Genomic DNA, 24,993 nt, shown 5'->3' on the forward strand with positions numbered 1-24,993 from the left:
AATCTGTGGGACACAACAAAGGCAGTCCTGAGAGGAAAATATATAGCGGTACAAGCCTTTCTCAAGAAACAAGAAAGGTCTCAGGTACACAACCTAACCCTACACCTAAAGGAGCTGGAGAAAGAACAAGAAAGAAACCCTAAGCCCAGCAGGAGAAGAGAAATCATAAAGATCAGAGCAGAAATCAATGAAATAGAAACCAAAAAAACAATAGAACAAATCAACGAAACTAGGAGCTGGTTCTTTGAAAGAATTAATAAAATTGATAAACCCCTGGCCCGACTTATCAAAAAGAAAAGAGAAAGGAGCCAAATAAATAAAATCATGAATGAAAGAGGAGAGATCACAACTAACACCAAAGAAATACAAACTATTATAAGAACATACTATGAGCAACTCTACGGCAATAAATTTGACAATCTGGAAGAAATGGATGCATTCCTAGAAACATATAAACTACCACAACTGAACCAGGAAGAAATAGAAAGCCTGAACAGACCCATAACCAGTAAGGAGATTGAAACAGTCATTAAAAATCTCCAAACAAACAAAAGCCCAGGGCCAGACGGCTTCCCGGGGGAATTCTACCAAACATTTAAAGAAGAACTAATTCCTATTCTCCTGAAACTGTTCCAAAAAATAGAAATGGAAGGAAAACTTCCAAACTCATTTTATGAAGCCAGCATCACCTTGATCCCAAAACCAGACAAGGATCCCACCAAAAAAGACAGCTATAGACCGATATCCTTGATGAACACAGATGCAAAAATACTCAACAAAATACTAGCCAATAGGATTCAACAGTACATTAAAAAGATTATTCACCACGACCAAGTGGGATTTATTCCAGGGCTGCAAGGTTGGTTCAACACCCGCAAATCAGTCAATGTGATACAACACATCAATAAAAGAAAGAACAAGAACCATATGATACTCTCAATAGATGCTGAAAAAGCATTTGACAAAGTACAACATCCCTTCCTGATCAAAACTCTTCAAAGTGTAGGGATAGAGGGCACATACCTCAATATCATCAAAGCCATCTATGAAAAACCCACCGCAAATATCATTCTCAATGGAGAAACACTGAAAGCTTTTCCGCTAAGGTCAGGAACACGGCAGGGATGTCCATTATCACCACCGCTATTCAACATCGTACTAGAGGTCCTAGCCTCAGCAATCAGACAACAAAAGGAAATTAAAGGCATCCAAATCGGCAAAGAAGAAGTCAAATTATCACTCTTCGCAGATGATATGATACTATATGTGGAAAACCCAAAAGACTCCACTCCAAAACTGCTAGAACTTATACAGGAATTCAGTAAAGTGTCAGGATATAAAATCAATGCACAGAAATCAGTTGCATTTCTCTACACCAACAGCAAGACAGAAGAAAGAGATATTAAGGAGTCAATCCCATTTACAATTGCATCCAAAACCATAAGATACCTAGGAATAAACCTAACCAAAGAGACACAGAATCTATACTCAGAAAACTATAAAGTACTCATGAAAGAAATTGAGGAAGACACAAAGAAATGGAAAAATGTTCCATGCTCCTGGATTGGAAGAATAAATATTGTGAAAATGTCTATGCTACCTAAAGCAATCTACACATTTAATGCAATTCCTATCAAAGTACCATCCATCTTTTTCAAAGAAATGGAACAAATAATGCTAAAATTTATATGGAACCAGAAAAGACCTCGAATAGCCAAAGGGATATTGAAAAAGAAAGCCAACGTTGGTGGCATCACAATTCCGGACTTCAAGCTCTATTACAAAGCTGTCATCATCAAGACAGCATGGTACTGGCACAAAAACAGACACATAGATCAATGGAACAGAATAGAGAGCCCAGAAATAGACCCTCAAATCTATGGTCAACTAATCTTCGACAAAGCAGGAAAGAATGTCCAATGGAAAAAAGACAGCCTTTTCAATAAATGGTGCTGGGAAAATTGGACAGCCACATGCAGAAAAATGAAATTGGACCATTTCCTTACACCACACACAAAAATAGACTCAAAATGGATGAAGGACCTCAATGTACGAAAGGAATCCATCAAAATCCTTGAGGAGAACACGGGCAGCAACCTCTTCGACCTCTGCCACAGCAACATCTTCCTAGGAACAACGCAAAAGGCAAGGGAAGCAAGGGAAAAAATGAACTACTGGGATTTCATCAAGATCAAAAGCTTTTGCACAGCAAAGGAAACAGTTAACAAAATCAAAAGACAACTGACAGAATGGGAGAAGATATTTGCAAACGACATATCAGATAAAGGACTAGTGTCCAGAATCTATAAAGAACTTAGCAAACTCAACACCCAAAGAACAAATAATCCAATCAAGAAATGGGCAGAGGACATGAACAGACATTTCTGCAAAGAAGACATCCAGATGGCGAACAGACACATGAAAAAGTGCTCCATATCACTCGGCATCAGGGAAATACAAATCAAAACCACAATGAGATATCACCTCACACCAGTCAGAATGGCTAAAATCAACAAGTCAGCAAATGACAGATGCTGGCGAGGATGCGGAGAAAGGGGAACCCTCCTACACTGTTGGTGGGAATGCAAGCTGGTGCAGCCACTCTGGAAAACAGCATGGAGGTTCCTCAAAATGTTGAAAATAGAACTGCCCTATGACCCAGCAATTGCACTACTGGGTATTTACCCTAAAGATACAAACGTAGTGATCCAAAGGGGCACGTGCACCCGAATGTTTATAGCAGCAATGTCCACAATAGCCAAACTATGGAAAGAACCTAGATGTCCATCAACAGATGAATGGATAAAGAAGATGTGGTATATATACACAATGTAATACTATGCAGCCATCAAAAGAAATGAAATCTTGCCATTTGCGACAACATGGATGGAACTAGAGCGTATCATGCTTAGCGAAATAAGTCAAGCAGAGAAAGACAACTATCATATGATCTCCCTGATATGAGGAAGTGGTGATGCAACATGGAGGCTTAAGTGGGTAGAAGAAGAATAAATGAAACAAGATGGGATTGGGAGGGAGACAAACCATAAGTGACTCTTAATCTCACAAAACAAACTGAGGGTTGCCGGGGGGAGGGGGTTTGGGAGAAGGGGTTGGGATTATGGACATTGGGGAGGGCATGTGATTTGGTGAGTGCTGTGAAGTGTGTAAACCTGGTGATTCACAGACCTGTACCCCTGGGGATAAAAATATATGTTTATAAAAAATAAAAAAATTATAAAAAAAAAATAAAAAAAATAAAATAAAAATAAAATAAAAGTATTTCAGTCAACATTCCAAAGCTGGAAACTAGACACATAACTTCGATCTAGCTTCAAAGAAGACTAGGAAATGTAGTCTCCTTATCTCCTCAGAAACAAGAAAATAAAATTAGATTTGCCAATGAATGGGGCTTCAGGGAGGCCCATCAGAGAGCCAAGTATGTGTCCCCTAGAACTGAGGGAATGAAGGAAGCTGGAGCTTCTTGGGTCAAAAGAATACAAAGACAGATACAACCAAAGACCAATCTCCCCAAGATGGTAATACAAAAAGAGAAGTCAGTTGTAAGGTAACTATTTCTCCCCAATATGGAAAAAATGCATAAGCTTCCTATGAGCAAACAGACTACATGGAAGATGGGCAAATTAGAGAAATTTTGAAGGGAATTTTGATGGTGACACTTGCCAGTAAGGGGTTATTCAGTGTTCCAAGGTGGCAGCCAGAGAAATGTCATAAGGTTTGGGCTTGAAAAGCCATGGGTAACCTTAAACATAATTTAGGGAAGAGAAAAAAGACTGCCCCATAATATAGGTTTGCAAAAACTATAAAGGAACACAAACTATGCACACAAATAACTGTATTCTGTTGATTTTTGATTTTGAACATAACAATCCCATGGAGATCACCTATTGTTTTCTTCTCCAAATCTTAGAGCTTTAAACAAATCTGAGACAAAAAGATTGATTCAGTATAATATTTTATGATATCAACCCCCTGCAGGAGTTACCCAGCATGTTATAAATCCTGTCCTTAAAAACAGATATTGTTTTTTTACACATCTTAAAATTCCTGTTAAAAGGACAGGTTTTTAAATACAGATACTCATAACTTCCTCACAGCATGACTATCCTAAATGTTATATGGTGTAATTTAATATTCCTTTCAATACTGAAGTAATCTTGTTCTATGCAGAAACAATGCTTTAAACAAGGGAAGAAAATACCACAGGACAACCAAAGAGCTAGGGGCCCAGTTTCTTTCTCTGCTTCTGTTTTTGTGAAGTTTTCTCTTGTGTTTTTTCTTGTTAATGAAGTGACTAGTGAGGTTGGGCTGGTCTTTCCTTCTATGGTCCCAGAATTTCTGTAATATCGGCAGCAAAAGCAGGGTTGCCAGCCAACCAAGAAAGAAGAAGAAAAGAAAACTGATAAGTACTGAGACTGTATTTTCAGGATCGTAGTCAGAAAGTTAAGGAGAGAGACTTACAGACAAGATCATAGCTACTTTAAGCCCAAGGAGGAAAGAATTCTGTCAGGAACAAAGACGTCATAAGGGTACACATAGGCAAAGCAAAGAAATAGGACAAGTAACAGATATTAGGAAAAAGGAGACAGGTAAGAGTTGAATTTTCTACTTCTTTATTGACATATAAACTAGGTTGGGATTCTGGCTAGGAGACTAGCAAGCAAAGACAGGAACACAAGCAGATACCAGGAAACAATGAAAATGGAGAATCTGAAATTCAGTGTCAGAGGAACTGAAACCTAAAGCCAAAGAGTTAGGTGAAAGATGAATAACTGAAATTATACCTGGAATTATTAGAATTGTATTCAGAAGATGAGTGTTAATAATTATTTGTATCCCATTCCTCCCTACCCTCCCCAGGAAAGGGGGTTTAAAGGAAACTCAAGCTCCCTCTGAGACACAGGCTCCCAGGCTGGGTAGTCTTAAGAGTAGTCTCAGCTAAATGATAAAGAAATTCAAAGAACAGTGAAGTTCTACACAACCAAAGTTTCGGAAAAGAATAAATTCTAATTTTTCATTAATTAGTCAAAGCAGCACACTAAACTTTTTATATTTTCCCCCTCTAGAGGAAGTAATATTATGCTCTCATCCTAAGTCAAAATATCTCTACAGACTTATTATACAATAAAAGATTGGAGACAAGCTCACCAACATTAAATTCTTAGTAATATCCAGAATTCTCTAGCATTGGTTTCAGACACCTGCATCCCTGATCGGCAGTATACTTAGTGCTGTGAAGTGTGTAAACCTGGTGATTCACAGACCTGTACCCCTGGGGATAAAAATATATGTTTATAAAAAATAAAAAATTAATTTAAAAAAATAAATAAATAAGAATTCGGGAATGCCCAATGTAAGAGGATGTGTCCTTGATTACATGAATCAGCTCTCTGAAAGTTAACTCTCTACCTGGCGATGACTCCAGAGTTGCAGCTCCCCCTTGCTGCTAAAGATAACATTTTGGGAGAGAAGATGGCAACAACCTCAGATATGGCAAAATTCATTTTCTAAAAGCCACATCTCTCCTACGGGTGAAGCAAAAGCCGGACAGGAAGGTTAGAAGGTGAGGATCTTTACACTTGCTTCTTTATCCCCCCACATTTCTGAACTTGGTATTCGGTCACTGTGCAGTGTGATCAAAGATACACTCAGGAAACAAGATGGGATTGGGAGGGAGACAAACCATAAGTGACTCTTAATCTCACAAAACAAACTGAGGGTTGCCGGGGGGAGGGGGTTGGGGAGAAGGGGGTGGGATTATGGACATTGGGGAGGGTATGTGATTTGGTGAGTGCTGTGAAGTGTGTAAACCTGGTGATTCACAGACCTGGGGATAAAAATATATGTATATAAAAAATATATGTTTATAAAAAATAAAAAATTTAAAAAAAAAAATAATAAAAAGCAAAATGAGATGTTAAAAAAAAAAAAAAAAAAAAAAAAAAAGATACACTCAGACCCAGAGAATATGTATTCATTTGCCCTTTGGAACATGGGATTCTGTGTGTCTCTCATCACCATGTCACTAACACTACTGGCAGAATAAAGGGTCAGCTCTTCTTGGCTAAGCTAGCTACATAATGACTCAGTGCATTGTAGCTGGGTAAGGCGGGGGTGGTGAATGTGCTTTGTATTCCATTCCCCCAAGAAAAGAGTGTTTTCAAAAGGAGGTCGTTTAAGACAAGTATCAATTATAGAGTAAGGCTGGGTTTAGAGGAGAGTCAGACTGGATAAGGGACTCACTGGTGGCAAGAAATATGACGGGGAGCTATCCCAGAGAGGAGGATGATTAGTCTTAATGGGTGACAAGGGGACCGACAGGCAGACCCCACAGAGGAAATAAGAGTCTTGGTTGCAAAAGTGCTCAGAGAACTGAACACAGAAGCAGATGCACTGAGCAAGCTGAATGACAGGAAAATCGCCCAAGAAGGGTCTGTGTGAGGAGAATCCAAGTTAAGTTTTATTTGTATACTCAAAAATAACTCCTCAAAGTGTTGCCTCTGAGAAAGGCCGAGAGGGGTCTTGGACTAATGATGGTGATCAAAAGAAATGTTAATATCATCTTGAGCTATGTCCTGAAAGAATATGTCTGTGTATAATTGGTAAAATAAAAATAAGAAGTATGTTTACAGAACTAGTTAAATGATGTTGCCAAACTGTGTTGAATCGCTTAAGACAGCACAAAATTGCCTATTTGTTCTTAGTAGTTTGGAAAAAGAATGTATTAATATCTTTTCAGAAAAGATCTGATTTTTTCTTTAGGAGTTCTGCAGCTTTCCCTAAGGGCCTTTGAGCTTTCAATCCTGACTTGGTTTTCACCACGGAAGCAGAAACAGAGGTGCTTAACGAGATCTCTGGAAACAATCCTGACACCAGACAGCTTCACCTTTACTTTCATACTAAAAACCGCATTGAGAAGCATCCAAGAAAAACATGGGACTTTATGGAACCCTACCACAAGGGGAACTGGATCAATTCAGTTTCCATCTATTTAAGAGGCTGGACGCGGTATAAAAAACTCTATTGTTTAGCCAAATGACAGGTTCCCTGGCAGCCGAGGTAGACAAAAAAAGAATTCTAAGACTATTTTCTCTCTGAAAGTGTCGAGGTGTTTTTTTGTGCATGAGTCCATCTAGGGATACAGCTCCCGATCAGGATGAGAGGCTCAGACGATGTTAAAACAGTGTATGAGTTCAGATACCTGCATATTGGTTGACTGTATACACAGATCTCTGAGACAGAAATATATACCTCTTGACTCCCAAGGCCCAAATACCCTCCCCCTCCCCTAGTATATTAGAAGAGGCTAAAGTATGTGGAAATAACAATTTCAAACTATCAAGAGTAGGTGCTTTGGTCTGGAAAGTATAAATACCACCCCAGATATTTTATTGGCCCAAACTAGTTGTGCCACAGAGGGCAGGAAGGTCAGTCTTTCCGGCATCTAGGAGATAGGAGTCAGTGAGCAAATCTATTAACTGTCACATCCAATGAGTATTCTCAGCCAACTCCAAGGAGTTTACCTGGCATCAGAGAGAGAGGTCCTTTAAGGATACTGACAAGCCTCTGAAGGGGAATAGGGGCCGCTTAGTTCTTCCACTACATAGTCACCAGTTTGTTATTGCTTAAAAAAAAAACATACCTTACCATGAGATATTACATGCCAAAACAAAAATATTTAAAGTAGTATAAAGTTCTTTGATAGCCACAATGAAAAACTATAGGTTTTAATAAGAATTTCTACACCCAAGGGTAATTTGACATAGGAATTATTAGAAGGAATTATTCTTAATTTAGGAATAAAAATTTCATTATAGCATTTTAGGCAAAGAGGTGTTGGTCCTAGTCCTTCAGTTAACAAATCAGAATCAAGGGTGCCTGGGTGGCTCAGTTGGTTAAGTGACTGCCCTCACCTCAGGTCATGATCCTAGAGTCCCTGGATTGAGTCCAGTATCAGGGTCCCTGCTCAGCAGAGAATTTGCTTCTCCCTCTGGCCCTCTCCCCTCTCATGCTCTCTCTCTCATTCTCTCTCACATAAATAAATAAATCCTTTAAAAAAAATCAGAATCAAGGATATGCTATTTACCTTTAGAGTGTTGCCATGATTACATCGGAAGCTCATAAATTGTCACTTGTCATATAAGTTGTACACTTGCACTATCACTCCCAAGTTTTCCCCTGTAACCAGTTTATTGAAGAGTCTTAACTCAGTGAATTACAAATGTATAGTGATTTTGCTTGTTTACAGTCATTAACCATGCTCTGCTGAACCACCATTTTTTTATCCCCCTTAATCGCATCCTAAATAAGTCCTGAAGCTTCTCATTCACTTTTAGTTAGTAAAAGCTCCAGTGCAATTAATTACAGTTTAACACTTCAATATTATACCAACATTATATTTGATTTAATTTTCATCATCGCTCCCTCTCCAGCATTATCCTGGGGTAAGCCCAAAGGATTTGGAGGGGGTGCCAAGGGCTGGATCACCTTTTTCATTGTTCTTCCACCAGCAAAGTAGCTAAGATCCCAGTCCGGGAATGAGATCCCAAGGTCCCCTCCTTCTAGATCCTTCCAATCTTCATGAATGATTCTTCTGGAGTGCCCCTTATTTTGGTGTGCAAGATAATCTGTTTGTCCCCCCAGATCCACTGCCAGCTTCTCTGCTCTGGGACTTCAGAAGGCTGATTTTTATATAATGGAGTGGAGCTCTTTTGTTCAGTAGCTTCTGGTTGAATTAAGCCAAGGGTGACACTGGTAGGAGATCAAAGGTTGGAGAAAGATACCGAGATATTTGTTTCCTTGACACCCCTCCTTGCTGGGCTCTAAATTACCAGTGACTGTGTCCTTCTTCAGAAGACCACAGGTCCTGGCAGGTTGCCCTCCTCTTCAGCTATGCTCTGGGTTCTACTAACCGTTTGCTCTCCTTGCCCCTGGGGGTAGTGGTAATTAAAGCTTCCCACTATGGTCATGGCTAGGATGCTTCACTATGCCCTACTGGCTCCCCTTGACTCTGTTCACACCTTTGTAAATGGTGCCTTCATTAATTTCTCCTCGATTGCCTTATTTGAGTGCACCATCTGTTTACTGCTGTGATATTGAATGGGAAAGGGACCAGCCAAAAGGAAGGGAGAAGAAAATCCCAGCATCCCCCTATGCTAAAAACTCATAATCTGAACAGTGTCCTTCTTTGATCCTCTGCCTCTCCCTAAATTTTGTACTTATAAGAAGAGCAGGAGACTTGGGATAAAGAAAGCAGGACCCATTTTAAAACCCCATTAGAAGCTTAGAGGGAGTTTCACACTTTAAATACAAGAAGCTTTCTTTAGAAAGTATATCACTTTGTGCTTCTTTGTCCTTAATTCAGCAATTTTCAATTCTGGGGCAAAGAAAGAAGTCCAATTCAACATGTTGAAAGACCCACATTTATCAGTTTACAGTAAAAAACCCAAGATAAAAGCAAATTGTTATAAGTTGAACTAATCTGCCAGGACTGCATAGATCTGTAAGTTTGGGTCCTCACTATCTTGAATAATCAACAGTTAATGGATATTTGAAGATTTACCTTTATCTGTCTCATTACCTTCCCAAGAAAATAGCAAGTTATTCACACAAAATTCTAGCATTTGTTCTTTGAAGCCTTTTTTTGTGTTTTAACACGCATCCAATGTCAAAACAGTACTCCCAGGACACTGATACAGAGATTCATCTAATGGCATATTTAACAAAATAGCTGCTTTGAGAAAGAACAAGAGCATGATCCTTTAGAGGCATTGTGATGTGTGTTTCATTTAGTTTTAATAAAACACTACCTGAGAGTCATCTCCAGCTAACCTTATGCTTTATTTGCATTTTTTTAGCTTATTAAATGTGAAGGCATTCAGAGGTTGAGTGAAATTGCCAGCAAACTGTATTTCATGTTGAAGATCAGCAGGGGCCTTTTGGAGGGCTTCAATTTTTCTCTGAGTGTCAGGAAATCAAATTATTGCATCCAGCTGCAAGCTGTTTTGATTGAACTGAAAGTCTGATTTAATTTGGTACAAATGGCAAATTACTCCTCTATTTATCCTTGAACTACATGTACCCACAAAGTACTATATTTCAGGATGTTCTTAAAAGTTGACAGTGGAAATGTGATTTTGAAAGGTTCCTTTTGCATGTCTGGACCACTCACAGAATTCCAGTATATGGTGAAGGTTCCAACAAAGACAAGATACACACATTTTTGCACTCCCTGTCCTCATGTTTTTTACAAAATATGTGTATCGATTGGGTAGATATAGGCATGTTGTGAAAGACACGTGAAGATTCTTTACAAAAGGGAAAAAGGCCTGGAGTTTATTTATTGATACCACTTAAAAAGATTTTAAGATTATGGTATAATCTAAGCAATTCTACTATTGAAAATTCTAAGCAATGCTAAGAAAGAAATTCTCAGAGTATGCCCTTTAAAGGACAGTATTTTTAAAAGGAGATACAAAAAGGGTTCAATTTTGTTCAATATTCTTGTACAGCACAAATTTCAAGAACCATTCCATAAAGAAGCATATTTAGAAGAAACAAAAGAACCTAAGAATTAGAGCATTATTTCAAGACCACACTTCAGAAGCTATTCACAATTTCTAAGATTTCCCACTCAGAAAAAGTACAACTTCAAAACACACAGGGTAAGGTATTTCAAGGTAGAACGAAGCAAATGATCATGTGAAAACACTTATATTCATTATGAAATATGAATGCTAAAAATGAACTGCTAGATGGGTCTTAATATTTAAATAAGAAAAATGTCACATAGGTTACATTTAGTAACACTTAAGGGCAGCAATGTAATGAGTTTTTCCAATGGCTCTCGAAATGTTCTCCATTTAATGCAGTCACAAATATTGGATATATAAAACCATAAAGTCTGGTTGGCAGCAAGTCCCAAAACAATCTTTGAAGAATGGGACTTCTAAATCTCTGTCTTTTCTGATACCATGTATGCTTACATGGTTCTTCCATCTTGCAACTTCCTTATCTTCTCCTCTCTCTTTTCAAATCATGCACGTCTTCAACCCAACTACTGTGTCTATTCAGGTGTCATCCCCAAACATAACGTTTACTTGATCTAAACAAATGTAGAATTTTAAATCGCATTCCTTATTTTAATCAAGAATCACACAGTACTGTGCACTATTTACCACATCTCTACCTTACCGTCTGATCACATTATTAGGTAAATAGCCAAACATTCCTTGCTTTTCCTCCCTCCTAAGATCTGTGATGCTATACTTCATGAATAATCACCGCATGAGAGTGGGTATGAGCTCTGTGATGTCTTCGCAACCTTTTTTTATTTTTTGTAATACCTAACTCAACAAATAGAACTTTTTAAAAGATGACAATTCTTTATGTTCCAGAATCACAAGTATTTGTGTTCATTATTTAGAAGCTATGCCATAATGTTTCTTCTTATACTGTTTTTTAAAACATAAAATGGGAAAAGTGGTTTAAAATAAGGTTATTGTCTAAAAAATGCAGTTATCTTACTTATAATAATATAGAACATATTACGTAATACAGAAATAAGATGTCCAAGGGTTTATATTCTCTTGAGCCACACTATAGTCTTTTCCTTTTTATTTATTTTAAGCCTTAGAATTTTTAAAAGTACTCCTGAGAAAATAATGGGCATTATTGAGGCCAGCAATTCCTACTTAATATAGTGTCCAACAATAATATGGTCACTGCTCTGATATCTAAGAAAAGAATTAGACACGATTTTCTATTAAGGGAATTTCAGGCTAATACATGCTAATAAATGCTGAACTGAACTTATTAAGATAAAATGTTCTTGTAAATCAAATGATAGTCATTTTCTTAAAAAATGATGATAGCAGGTGTTGCAATCTGAACCATTCATTTGCAGCATGATTTAAAATTAACAAATGTCAACATGATGGAGGGTTAGTTTTTGAAAATACAGATTACACAGACCATGTTCAATGCATGCACTGAAGCACAAATAATAATCCTTCATGGTGCTTTTCAGATTGCCATATGCTTTCACATATATTAAGTTATTTGCTGCTTATTACAACTTTGTAACATAGGAAACAAGAATATTTTTATTGTTCTCATTTTTCAAATGAGGAAATCAGGGCTCAGAAAGCCTTAATGACTTATCCAAGGTCACATAATTTATATGTTGTACACTATAGAACAAGAATTAAAAAACAAGTCATCTGTCAATGAGTTCTATACTTATTTCAACATATCATGAAAAATCTCCAGCATTTTGAATATCTACAGAGAATAATGGATCTTAAATGCAGATAATAGGACAGACTTCATGTCTGCTGCAGAAGCAACCCAGCATATGAAGTAGAAGCACAGTAGAGAATAAGATAATCCACACTATTTCCCATTCCCTTCTCCTTCATTGTTTTCTCAATGATTGATATTTTTTTAATTAAAAAATTACATTTAGCCTGATTACGCATTCTAATTTTATTCTTTTAATTCTATTCTCTTGATTAATATTTTCATATACCTAGTTTTGTCAAAAGTGGATTAAAATATAGGAGAATTTGGATCAGCCTTATACCAGATACAAAAAAAAAAAAAAAAACTTCCATTAAGGCATAAATGAAAAGAATTGAAGGTGCATAGTGGCTTCTTACTGTGGTTCAATGTATAATGGCCCACTTTGACAGATAAATGGCCAATATTTCACAAAATTGTCTATTTTTTTCTCAGTGAAGCAAGATATCTCTTCTTTGCACATGGTTCAGGAATTACAAATCTGTTCTGATTGCTGGTAATGTTATAGACTGGATGATTAAAAGAACATTTGAATGATAATGCTTTCCTCGTCTGCAACCCAAAAAAGAAAGTAGGGGGAAAACACACCCATGACTCAAATCCTAAGTTTCTTTTCAGGAAAAAGAGGTAATATCATACCAACGATTTTGGTATGAATAACAGGAGATAAAATGCAGGATTTAAAAAGAATGATCCCCTATAACCAGAGTAAGAGGCCAATCTAAACTAGTTGGGCCATGAGCCCTGAACAGACCATTTCTCCAGTGTAGACAACCCAAAAGGCAGCAAAGCTTGAAGCTCCAGCTAACCAGAAGGACCAACATCAACTGATTATAACAATTTGAAATTTAGTACTTTAGAAATAACATTGAAACAGAAATCATGTGAAAAATCAAAACACTGATAGAATTTCTTATGAATTTTGCAGGTTAACTCTGATTTTGTTTTACATTACAAATTAGGGGATTGGGACAACTTAGTTTCAATGCATTATTGAGAACTCTATAGGTCTCATCCAGCTTCATGCTTTTACTGTTTGGCATTTTTTTGTCTTGAAGTGAAAATATTCTCTAATGAAAAAAAACGTCCAAAAATTAGGGTTAAAAATCTTAGCAAGTAAAAGAATGGGACTCACAAATAGAACTTCAGTTCCTGGGGCTCCTGGGTGGCTCAGTGGTTTAAAGCCTCTGCTTTCAGCTTGAGTCATGATCCCAGGGTCCTGGGATCGAGCCCCACATCAGGCTCTCTGCTCAGCGGGGAGCCTGCTTCCTCTTCTCTCTCCCTCTCTCTCTCTCTCTCTCTCTCTCTGCCTGCCTCTCTGCTACATGTGATCCCTGTCTGTCAAATAAATAAATAAAATCTTTAACAAAAAAAAAAAAAAAAAAAAAAAAAAGAAAGTAAGAACTTCAGTTCCTTATGCATCACATTTCTGGGAAAAGAGGAACAAGAGATGAAGATGATCACGACGGCTTTATCATGGATGCCTGGGTGGCTCAGTATGTTAAGCATCTGCCTTTGGCTCAAGTCATGATCTCAGGGTCCCTGGATAGAGCCCTGCATCTGGCTCTCTGCTCAGCAGGGAGCCTGCTTCCCCCTCTCTGTCTGCCTGCCTACTTGTGATCTCTCTCTGTCAAATAAATAAATAAAATCTTTAAAAAAAAAAAAAAAAGATGGCTGTACCATGTCCCTTGGCTTGACTAACATTTAGACAGACATTTCCCTGTCACTAGGCCCCTACCTCTCTTTTCTTACAGCATTTATTTTAGAAAATATGTCATTATAATTTCTTTCTCTATCCTCTTGAGATGTATACCTTTTTAAAAGCCTCCTGCCAATTGTACAACCCAGGAATGTCTTTCTCAAGGACCTAGGGGCTATCCCTTTGAAATGTAATAATCAAGAAATTTAGCTTTCCTGTCTCCCAGGTTCTCCCTAACCTCCCTCGGTGCCAATTAGCAAACAAAGATAGCTTATTCACAGAGAAAAACATTTTCAATTTTGAGAATAGCAATGTGTCCAACACATTTGCTCTGATGAACCTCTCTCCTAACATTCTCCATACTTCTCCACTAGCTCAACCCAGCTCTTAAAAACTCTCCCAACTTGTGTTTTAGCAGAGGTAGGTGAGCAAAAAGGTTTGAAAAATATCAAAAAATATTATCCAAATAAATGGAACATAAAAGGTTTTTTGTGTGTTTTGGGGGTTTTGTTTGTTTTTGTTTTGTGTTTTTTGTGGGTTTTTTTGGTTTGGTTTGGTTTGGTTTGGTTTGGTTTGGTTTGGTTTTGCTTTATAGAGTTGTTCTAGGTTAACAGAAAAAAAAAATGGTAGGAAGTATTCCCATACACTCTCTCTACCAGTATCCCACAGTTTCCTGATTATTAACCTCATACATTAGTGGACTACATTTGTTACAATTGACATGCCAATACTGATACATTATTATCAACTAAAATCTTTGGTTTACATAAGGGTTTACTCTGTTTTGTGCCATTTTGACAAATGCGTAATGTCATGAATCCATTATACAGCATACAGAATTGTCTTGCTACCTTGAAGTTTCCTGTGATTCACCTATTCATACCTCTCCCCATCATCTGACACCTGACAACCACTGATTTTTTTTTCTTTTTAACTGTGTCTATAATTTTGCCTTCCCCAGAATGTCATTTAGTTGGAATCATATACTGTGTAGCCTTTTCAGACTAGTTGTCTTTCATTTGGCAATATGCATCTTGGTTTCTCCCATGTCTTTTTTGGCTCATATCTTTTTATTGCTGAATAATATTCCACTCTGGATATAACACAGTTTATCATGTCACGTATTAAAGGACAGAAGGTGCCTCCAGTTTGGGGAAATTATAAATAAAGCTGCTATAAACATCTGCATGCAAGTTTTGTGTAATGTAAGTTTTAAGTCAATTGGATAAATATCTAGAAGGGTAATTGCTAGATCATATGGTAAGAACATGAGTCTTTTAAAGCTCATGATCCAAACTGTCTTCCAAACTGGCTGCTTCATTTTGTGTTCCTATCACCACTGAGTGAGAGTTCTATTGCTCTGCATGCATCCTTGTATACGTTGGGCTAATAAAATAAAGAAAATATTCAACTTTCAATGTTTGTGAGCCTTGCTCATGGGCTCTTAAGGACACCATACTTGAGCATATACCAGAGTCAGCAAACCCTCCAACCTGCGCTCAATTTCTGCCCTGAGCACACATTGTGCATCTGCTTCATTTACAAATAACCTAAAAGTCAGTACTCGAAACATAAAGATAAAACTGGGGTGGGGGGGGAACCTCCCTGGTTCCCATAACATTAAGGTCATACAGCTCTTCATGTACTAAAAGCTTAAGATAAGCTCTGTAACTTTTCTGAAATGTCCCTTGTCTAATAATTTATAACTTTTTATGTTAAAAAAAGTATATAACCCAGTACCAAATGTTCCTTCCCCAGAGCATTCTCTTCATTTAAAGATTGTGTATCTCAGGTAGCTGTCCTAACTTGGGCTTGAATAAAACTCTTCCTTTTTCGTTAAAAATTTTTTCTTAAAACAGTTTTGTTCATTTTTGTCAATAAGGTATTTGTTTTTTGGATCTTAGTCATTCTAATAGATGTGAAGTGGTATCTTTTGCTATTGTTTTAATTGGCAATTCCTTAATGACAAATGATTTTGAAAATCTTTTCATAGGATCATTTGCCATCTGTATTCATAGGTTGAGATTTTCAGATCTGTTGCCCATATTTTAATTGAGTTGTTTTCTTATTGTTCAGTTTTAAGAGTTCTTTGAGCATTTTGGACAAAAGTCCTTCATCAAACATGTGTTTTGCAAATATTTTCTTGCAATCTATACTTTGTCTTTTCATTCTCTTAACAGTGTCTTTTCAGAACCAAAGTTTTTAATTTTAGAAAAGTCCAGCTTGTCAGTTTTTTTTCTTTCCTGGATTATGCTTTTGCATCCAGAAACTATTCATCAAACCCGAAGTTATCTAGATTTTTCTCCTATGTTTTCTTCCAGAACTTCTGTAATTTTGCATTTTACACTTATGTGTACAATCCATTTTAACTTGATTTTGGTAAAATGTATAAGATCTGTGGCTATATTTAATTTTTCTGTGCACAGAACTCCAATTGTTCCTGAACTGTTTGTTAAAAAGACTAGCTTCTTAGCTCCTCTGTAAAACATTAATTATATATGTAGAGATCTGTTTCTGGGCTTTCTTTTTTCTCTTATTAATCTATGTCTGTTTTTTCACAAAAACCATGTTGTCTTGAATGTTACAGGTTTATAAAAAGTCTTCGAGTCAAGTAGTAGCACTCCAACAACTTTATTCTTCTTTCCCAGTATTTCAGCTCTTTCGGGTTTTTTGTTCCCCCGTATAAACTTGACAGTATTGAGTCTTTCAATCCTTGAACACAGAACTATCCTTTCGTCTATTTAGATCTTGATTTCTTTCATCAGTTTTGTAATTTCCCACATGTAGATTTTGTACCTAGATTTATACGTATTTAGTCTGTTTGTGTATATGAGTGTGTGTGTGTGTGTGTGTGTGTGTATGCGTGTGTGTGTGAGTGTATGTGTTTTAATAATGGTATGGTGTTTTCAGTTTCAAATTCCATTTGTTCATTGCTGGTATGAAAGACATCTACTGACTTTGTATATTAATATGTATATCCTGTGACATTGTTATAATTGGTTATTAGTTTGTGAATTTTAGTCCTTGATTCTCTCAGATTTTCTACTTAGACAATCATGTCATCTGCAAACAAATACAATCTTATTTCTTCCTTACAAATTTGTATACCTTTCATTTCCTTTTCTTACATTATTGCATTGCTAGGGCTTCTAGTACAATGCTGAGTAGGAGTGGTAGGAGGGGAAATTTTTGCCTTGCTACTGATCTTAGTGGGAAGGTGTTCAATTTGTCACCACTAACTATGATGTTAGCTGTAGGTTTTTTATAGAGGTACTCTATCTAGCTGAGGAATTTCCCTAAATGTTAAAACTTTAAATATGCATCATTGTGAAAGTATATCATGAATATTGTCTTTTGGACTTTATATATTTGATATATGGTACACATGGTAAAATGGTAATGTAGAAAGCAAAGTAGTTTCTAAATGTATTTAAGTTGTTTCCCAGACAACTTCCTAGTAAGAAAAAAAAAATTGTCACCACTTTGTTTCATTGTTAAAAAAACTATTTTTACTTATTATTTACATTTTAAGTCAGGAACTTAAAAACTAAAACTAACAACCAAAGTAACCACTTAGTGCATAAAACACAGCCACTGTTTCTTGATTTGGAGTATGAATTTATACCTGACTGAAAAGTGGTGAAATCTGGGACTATTACCTATTAAAAATGTAAGTAACAAATTTCTAGGTACAAATGAAACTTTAGAACACATATATGTAGGTTATATAAGGCATGAAATTAGATTCTAGAAACAGTATGTGTTTTCTCCTAAGATATCCCTTTTCTGAGGAATTAACACTCCTGATTCTCTATGTCACATATACTGAAGGTACACAAACAGCTTCCTGCTTGAAGAATACTGGCACTAAATTTGTACTAAACCAGAATCAGTAGGAAAATTATTTATTTTCAAGTACTTAATGAAAATAAGCACACCTCTTAGCTAAAGAATAAGGAAAAAAATAAATAGGTGGAAAAATAAAATAATCTGGGTTAAGGCAACTTCCAGAATGCAGAGATACCACAGTGCATTTTCAAAATCTCCATTCCTCTTTTTTTTTTTCAAAATCTTTATTCTTTACAATTTTCAAATGAGTCAAGAAAATAATGAAAATGTCCTATCCTGACACACAAATAGGACCAGCATAAAAGACCAAAAAATTTGATCATATAACTACAATTAAGACCAGATTAAGTTTAACCTAGGCCAAAGTAGTCAATACCCTGAAGGATTAACAAATTCCAGGAAATTTAAAAATCCCTATATTAATTTAAAAAAAAATCCCTGGATTAGGTGGAATAATGATGCAGGTTTTATTAATCCATGCTTGAAAAACTTGAGATGCTACTTCTCAAAAACCCATAATGTGTTCTTGTTTGTGGAGTTAAATAGGGGAAGATCAGAAAAGACGGAGACCTGAAAAGTGACGCAGGACAAGGTGAAGGTCAGTTAGAAAGAGCTATCCCTGACAGTTGACCAGTGAGACACAGTTTTCCATGTGGGAACCAACTCATGACTTAAATAACCCATATGAAGCTAGTCTTTCCTTTGTTCTTTTTTCAAAGAAATTTGTTGTAAAAACATTTCAAGAAAATAGCATTCACACTTTTGTTTTCTTTACGATCTCCAGGGTATGACTCCATATAGACTTTCTTGGTAGCTAGCAGGTGGTATAAATCTTCACCTCTGCTACCTTGTGTGAAACAGCTTATCAGTCATGAGGTCTTTAATTTTAAAAGTTTGCACATGACATTTTCAAAAGGTGAAAAGAAACAAAATGCAACTCACAAAAAGAGAATTATATGCATCCTTCAAAGTGAACATGAGTATAAATTAGAATATTATGTCTTCTAGTACTTCATGGCACTCAGAGCAAATCCAACTTTAAAAAGAGTCACAAGTCTTTGTATATTACATTCATCTAATAAAGAACTAACAAATCATTCTGATGCTTAAATATAAGATACTGAAGTGTTTTAATAGACTTTAATCAATTCCAAAATGGTACTTACACTATGAAAAAGAGAATGAGTCTCCTCTTGAAGCAAAATACAATAAACAAAACAAAACAAAAAGATTCTTTTATGCTCTTGTTTCATTGATGGCTTTTACACAGCCCATAAACTCTTTATAATGAACTATCAATAAAGTTAAGCTTCTAAATGTCCCCCAGCATGCAGATGGATGCTGACTTATAGGCCTGAAAAAAAAAAAAAAATTGATCAGATCTTGAGATTCAAGGCAGGCTGTGTGGTAACCCAACTCCTAGGTTGCTGGCCAGTCAGAAGTAGGATTTATATGTAAGTTTCTGAATCTCTTACTGGCAATAAGCAATGTCTGTGGGTCTAGGATTCTCCATGCCCCACGAGGGATATATCAGAAAAATATACAACTATGGATTCTGCCTTACTAGTTCCCTGCAAAAAGGGATCATACCTGCTTCTCTAGGCCATGAGCACATCCTTGGCTGAGTCTTTTTTGTTTCTAAACACCATGTCACCATCACCCTGCTTAACTATACTCCAGGTCTATTTTATTTGATTAGTAGTGATTTCGGAGTATGACTGGAATAAGTTTCCAAAATTCAACAGGCAGAAAGGCTAAGGTAGCAAAAACTTCAGGGTGACCTCTTACCTTAGGAAAAGATTACTTTCCCTCTGCTAGATTTTAACCATGACTTTATGCTTACTTTAGGGAGGAAATAATTTCTAATTTCCCTGTGAATTGCAAGTGTCATAAATACTGGCTCACCATCAAGGTTTGGTAAACATACAGATCTCAGGTTCTACAGTTAAAGATCCAATTCCATGGATGTGGAATGGAGTCCAGAAGCTGGAAGGTAACCAATCTCCTACAGGAGATTTGTAAACCATTTGGAGAAATATTGCACTGTCCCTTAGGACAGATGCCTCACTTAGCAGATGCTTTGGAAATGTTTACTGGTGAGTGAATATTAAAATGCCTACTATAATCATATATCACTGCTCTTAGAAATTATTAAACTAGTAGAAATTAGTAGGGAAGGCCAGTTTTCCACAAATATTTTTAAACAACTAACTAGTTAAACATTGACCTTTTTGCAATTCTGCTGTCCAAATATATTCTTTATTTAAAAAGGAAATATATTTAATATCTATGAGCCTAAACAATGCATCAAAGATTTAATGTAGTCAGTGCAATGTATGCATAATAACGATCATTAACAACAGGTTAAAAATAACGAGCATGGGAACCACAAAAGACCCCAAATAGTCAAAGCAATCTTGAGAAAGAACAAAACCAGAGGTATCACAATTTCAGAAATAAGTTATACTACAAAGTTAGTAGTAATCAAATAGTACAGTACTGGCACAAAAATAGACTTAGGTCAGTCGAATGGAATAAAACACACAGAAATAAACCCATGCTTAAAAAGCTAATTAATCTATGACAAAAGAGGTAAGAGGCAACCCACAGAATGGGAGAAGATATTTTCAAATGACAGAACAGACAAAGGGCTGATATCCAAGATCTATAAAGAACTTCTCAAACTCAACACCCAAAAAACAAATAGTCAAGTCAAAAAATGGTCCGAAAACAGACACTTCGCCAAAGAAGACATAAAAAGGGCTAAGAGATACATGAAAAAATGTTCATCATCATTAGCCATCAGGGAAATTCAAATCAAAACCACATTGAGACACCACCTTACACCAGTTCAAATGGCAAAACTGACAAGGCAAGAAACAACAAATGTTGCAGAGGATGTGGAGAGAGGGGAACCCTCTTACGCTGTTGGTGGGAATGCAAGTTCGTGTGTCCACTTTGGAAAGCAGTGTGGAGGTTCCTCAAAGAATTAAACATAGAGCAATCCTATGACCCAAAAATTACACTACTGGGTATTTACCTCAGAAATATAGACATAATGAAAAGAAGTGCCATATGCATCCCAGTGTTCATAGCAGCAATGTTCACAATAGTCAAACTGTGAAAAGAGCCAAGATGCCCTTCAATAGATGAATGGATAAAGAACATGTCCATATATACAATGGAATATTACTTAGCCATTAGAAAGGATGAGTACCCAATTTTTGCATCAACATGATGGGCCTGGAGGAAATTGTCAAGCAGAGAAAGTCAATTATCAATAGTTTCATTTATTTTTAGAACATAAGGAATAGCATGGAGGACATTAGAAGAAGAAGGGGAAAATGAAGGGGAGGAAATTGGAGTGGGAGATGAACCATGAGAGACTATGAACTCTGGGAAACAAACTGAGGGTTTTAGAAGGGAGGGGCATGGGGGGATGGGTGAGCCTGGTGATAGGTATTAAGGAGGGCACGTATGGCATGGAGCACAGGGCATTATATGCAAACAATCATGGAACACTACATCAAAAACTAGTATTATACTATGTGGTGACTAGCATAACATAATAAAAAAATAATTTAAAAAATAAAATAAATACATTTAAAAAATAAATAATAAAAAATAAGAATATACAATGAGGAAAAGACAGTCTTTTCAATAAATGGTGCTAGGAAAACTGGAAAGCTAATATATCCTCTAGCCAGGGAAGTAGGAAAGGTATATGAAATAGAAAAAGGGCATTAAGAGGTGTAAACTTCCAGTTAAAAATAAGTCCTGAAGATGAAAAGTACTGCATAGGAAACATAGTCAATAAGATTGTAATAACATTGTTCTGTAATAGATGGTGACTACACTTCTCATCGTGAAAACTGACTAATATATAGAATTGTTGAATCATTATGCTGTATACCTGAAGCTAATATAATACTGTATGTTAATTATAGTTCAATAAAAACTCATATAAATAAATAAACAAAATAATGAGCATGGAGGAAAGAAGTTCATAGAATATTTTCAGATTTCTGCAAACAACATGAACTGCTTTAAAAAAGCCAATAAAATATGAATTCTAATTTGAATTTGAATAACTTTTTTAAAGATTTTACTTATTTATTTATTTGAGAGAGAGAGAGAAAGAGAACAGGGGAGGGACAGAGGCTAGTGAGAGAGAGAACCTCAAGTAGACTCCCTGCTAAATGTGGAACCCAACACATGGCTCCCTCTCCTGACTGAGATCATGACCTGAGCCAAAACCAAGAATCAGAGGCTTCCAACTTTGTCACCCAGGTCCCCATGAACAATGTTTTTGTGTGTATAAAGAATTGCTCTATAGAAGAGAAAAAAAAATGGAATAGCACTTATGGGAAAAAAAAACATTTTTTTTTCTTAAAGAAGCAACTTGAACTTTAAAACATTCTATTCTCTTGCTCTTATAATATCACACAATATCTCTCTAAATCATGGTGCTGAATACTTGCAAAAAGCAAGACTGCATTAAATAGTTTAGTTCTCCTAGCAGAAAAATTACTTCTACTCCAAACAATCTCCTCAGAAGCACGTATATTGTACATAGGATTAAAATTATTTCCTGGCTCTCCTCCCTACAAAGGTCACCAAAAGCATATTAAAACCTTATGTAAGTCACCTCTGGAGCTTTACCCTGGGATTCACAGATGGTAGGTGATGCTGTGCCACCCTAAGCATTTGATACTGTTGAACAATACCACAGATCAGCACAATGAACTATAATGCTATACCATGCCATCACTTAACTGACCTTCACTTAATCAAGTGACTGGGTTAATCCATGCTCTCCAGTCTTCTCTTGAAATGTACCAATTTCTGTCCACAACATGCTGAATTTTGTGACAGAAGGGTAATCTTTATACTCCTATGCACTCGTGCTCCCATCTGCTGAACTAAATAGCTGCCAGGAGTCAATTTTATTTGTTCCCAAACTTGTTTATGCTAGTTTTTACATTTTAATTATACAGATTAACTAAATACTATCTAAACTGATGAAACAGGGGTATGAAAATAAAATTGCTTCTAAGAAAATACATTTAAATGTTTTCATTAATGCTTTGGTTAAAGGTGAGTCACTAAAAATAATATAGTCTCATTTGAGGACAAGGCAATGCACAAGTTGGAAGAAAGTCACAGAAATTCAGAATTCTTTGCTCAGGCTGTCTGGCAAGTATATACACTTTTCTGCTTTAAGAAAATCAAAACTGGGAACGAATAACAATGTGTGTAGTATACACAAGAAAAAGAACCCAGCAATCCAGTCACTAAACCTATATCCAGAAACAAATCCCTTGTTCCAATCTGAAAAGACTGGTGAAGGAACTTAATTCATATGTTCTAAGTTAATATAACATGCTTGACCCATGCATCATCTTGTATTATTCTAAAAATTTCATAATACAGGTCAATCATCTGTGTGGATCTGCCACGTTAACTGACTTTCCTAACTAGTGTTATGTCACATGAGAGATTTCTACTATAATGATACATCAATAATCAAAATCTATCTAGGACCAAGATTACAAACTAGTAGTATAGACTGAAGGACAAATTCAGCCTGCATGGGTACAGAATTTTCCCTGTCAAATTCTAGGGGGGCAATTACTGGTTATTTCACATAAAAATTTAAACCCCCATCTTGTCGTGAAAACTTAGATCAGGCAACAATAGACTTGAAACCCCATATGGCACCAATAGGCACTGCTGAGCAGTTGCTCCCTCTTTTGGAAAAAACAAGAGCTCTCCAGTTAGATCCAGCTTTTACCCCTCCAACTGCCCAACTCATTCCTTTCCCCGACCTGCCTGGTTTCCAGAGCCATTTGTAGTTTCTAACCATGCTCTAAGGCATTGCTTCTGACAAGTAAGGATTTCTGATTTGCCTAAGCTATTTGACAAGAAAAAAGAATACCCTCCTTCCCAACTCTGTAAGTTCTTGCAAAATATTTTCCTCAAGTACCTATCTAACATTAGGAAGAAATGCAAAAATACATATTTATACACACAGAAGTCAACACCTATCCTTTCAGGAGCTTAAAATGTAATTAAAACGGGGCACCTGGGTGGCTCAGTGGGTTAAGCCGCTGCCTCCGGCTCGGGTCATGATCTCGGGGTCCTGGGATCGAGTCCCGCATCGGGCTCTCTGCTCAGCAGGGAGCCTGCTTCCTCCTCTCCCTCTCTCTCTGCCTGCCTCTCCATCTACTTGTGATTTCTCTCTGTCAAATAAATAAATAAAATCTTTAAAAAAATGTAATTAAAACAAACAAAAAGGAGCACATATAATACATAAACACATACTAGATACTTAGAGTTTCAATTATTGCCAATTTACAGACTGAAGCAGACTATTTAGCACTTAATTCTGTATTTCCTTGCTATCACAACTATACTAAAAACCCTGTGAGGAAACCACAAAATAAATTACTTATGAAATTTCCACAGCTCCACTATGTAAAAAATGTTCAATAAATTTAGTAACCTGAAATAGTTAAGAGATCATGATATTTGCCAATTTTTCAAAAGAATTTAAAAAGCACTGTCTGAGATGAGAGTCAATTTCTATTTAAAAGAGACAGCATGATGTGTTCTTTATTTTTTTTTTAAGATTTTTTTTTTTCTTTTTTTTGACAGAGAGAGATAACAAGTAGGCAGAGAGGCAGGCAGAGAGAGAGAGAGGAGGAAGCAGGCTCCCTGCCGAGCAGAGAGCCCGATGCAGGACTCGATCCCAGGACCCTGAGATCATGACCTGAGCCAAAGGCAGCGGCTTAACCCACTGAGCCACCCAGGCGCCTAGCATGATGTGTTCTACAAATAGCAAAAAAATTTCACCTAGTGGTAATGAAATCTTAGTTCTGCTCAATATTTGGGGAAATGTGTGTGAAGAGGTAGCAAATGACAGATTATGGTACTTTGAGTGTTATACTAAAGCATTTAGATTTTATCTTGTATATAATGGGGAATGACTGAAGGTTTTAGAAGCATAGTGATAGTATGAATGTAGGTACTTAGAGAAATACATCTGCCAACAATATGCAGTATTAGTCTAATTGGAGAAAGAATATAAATCGGGAAATTAATTAAAAGGCAATAGAAAGAGT

Source organism: Mustela lutreola, chromosome 1, assembly GCF_030435805.1.
Source record: "Mustela lutreola isolate mMusLut2 chromosome 1, mMusLut2.pri, whole genome shotgun sequence".
NCBI lineage: Eukaryota > Metazoa > Chordata > Mammalia > Carnivora > Mustelidae > Mustela > Mustela lutreola.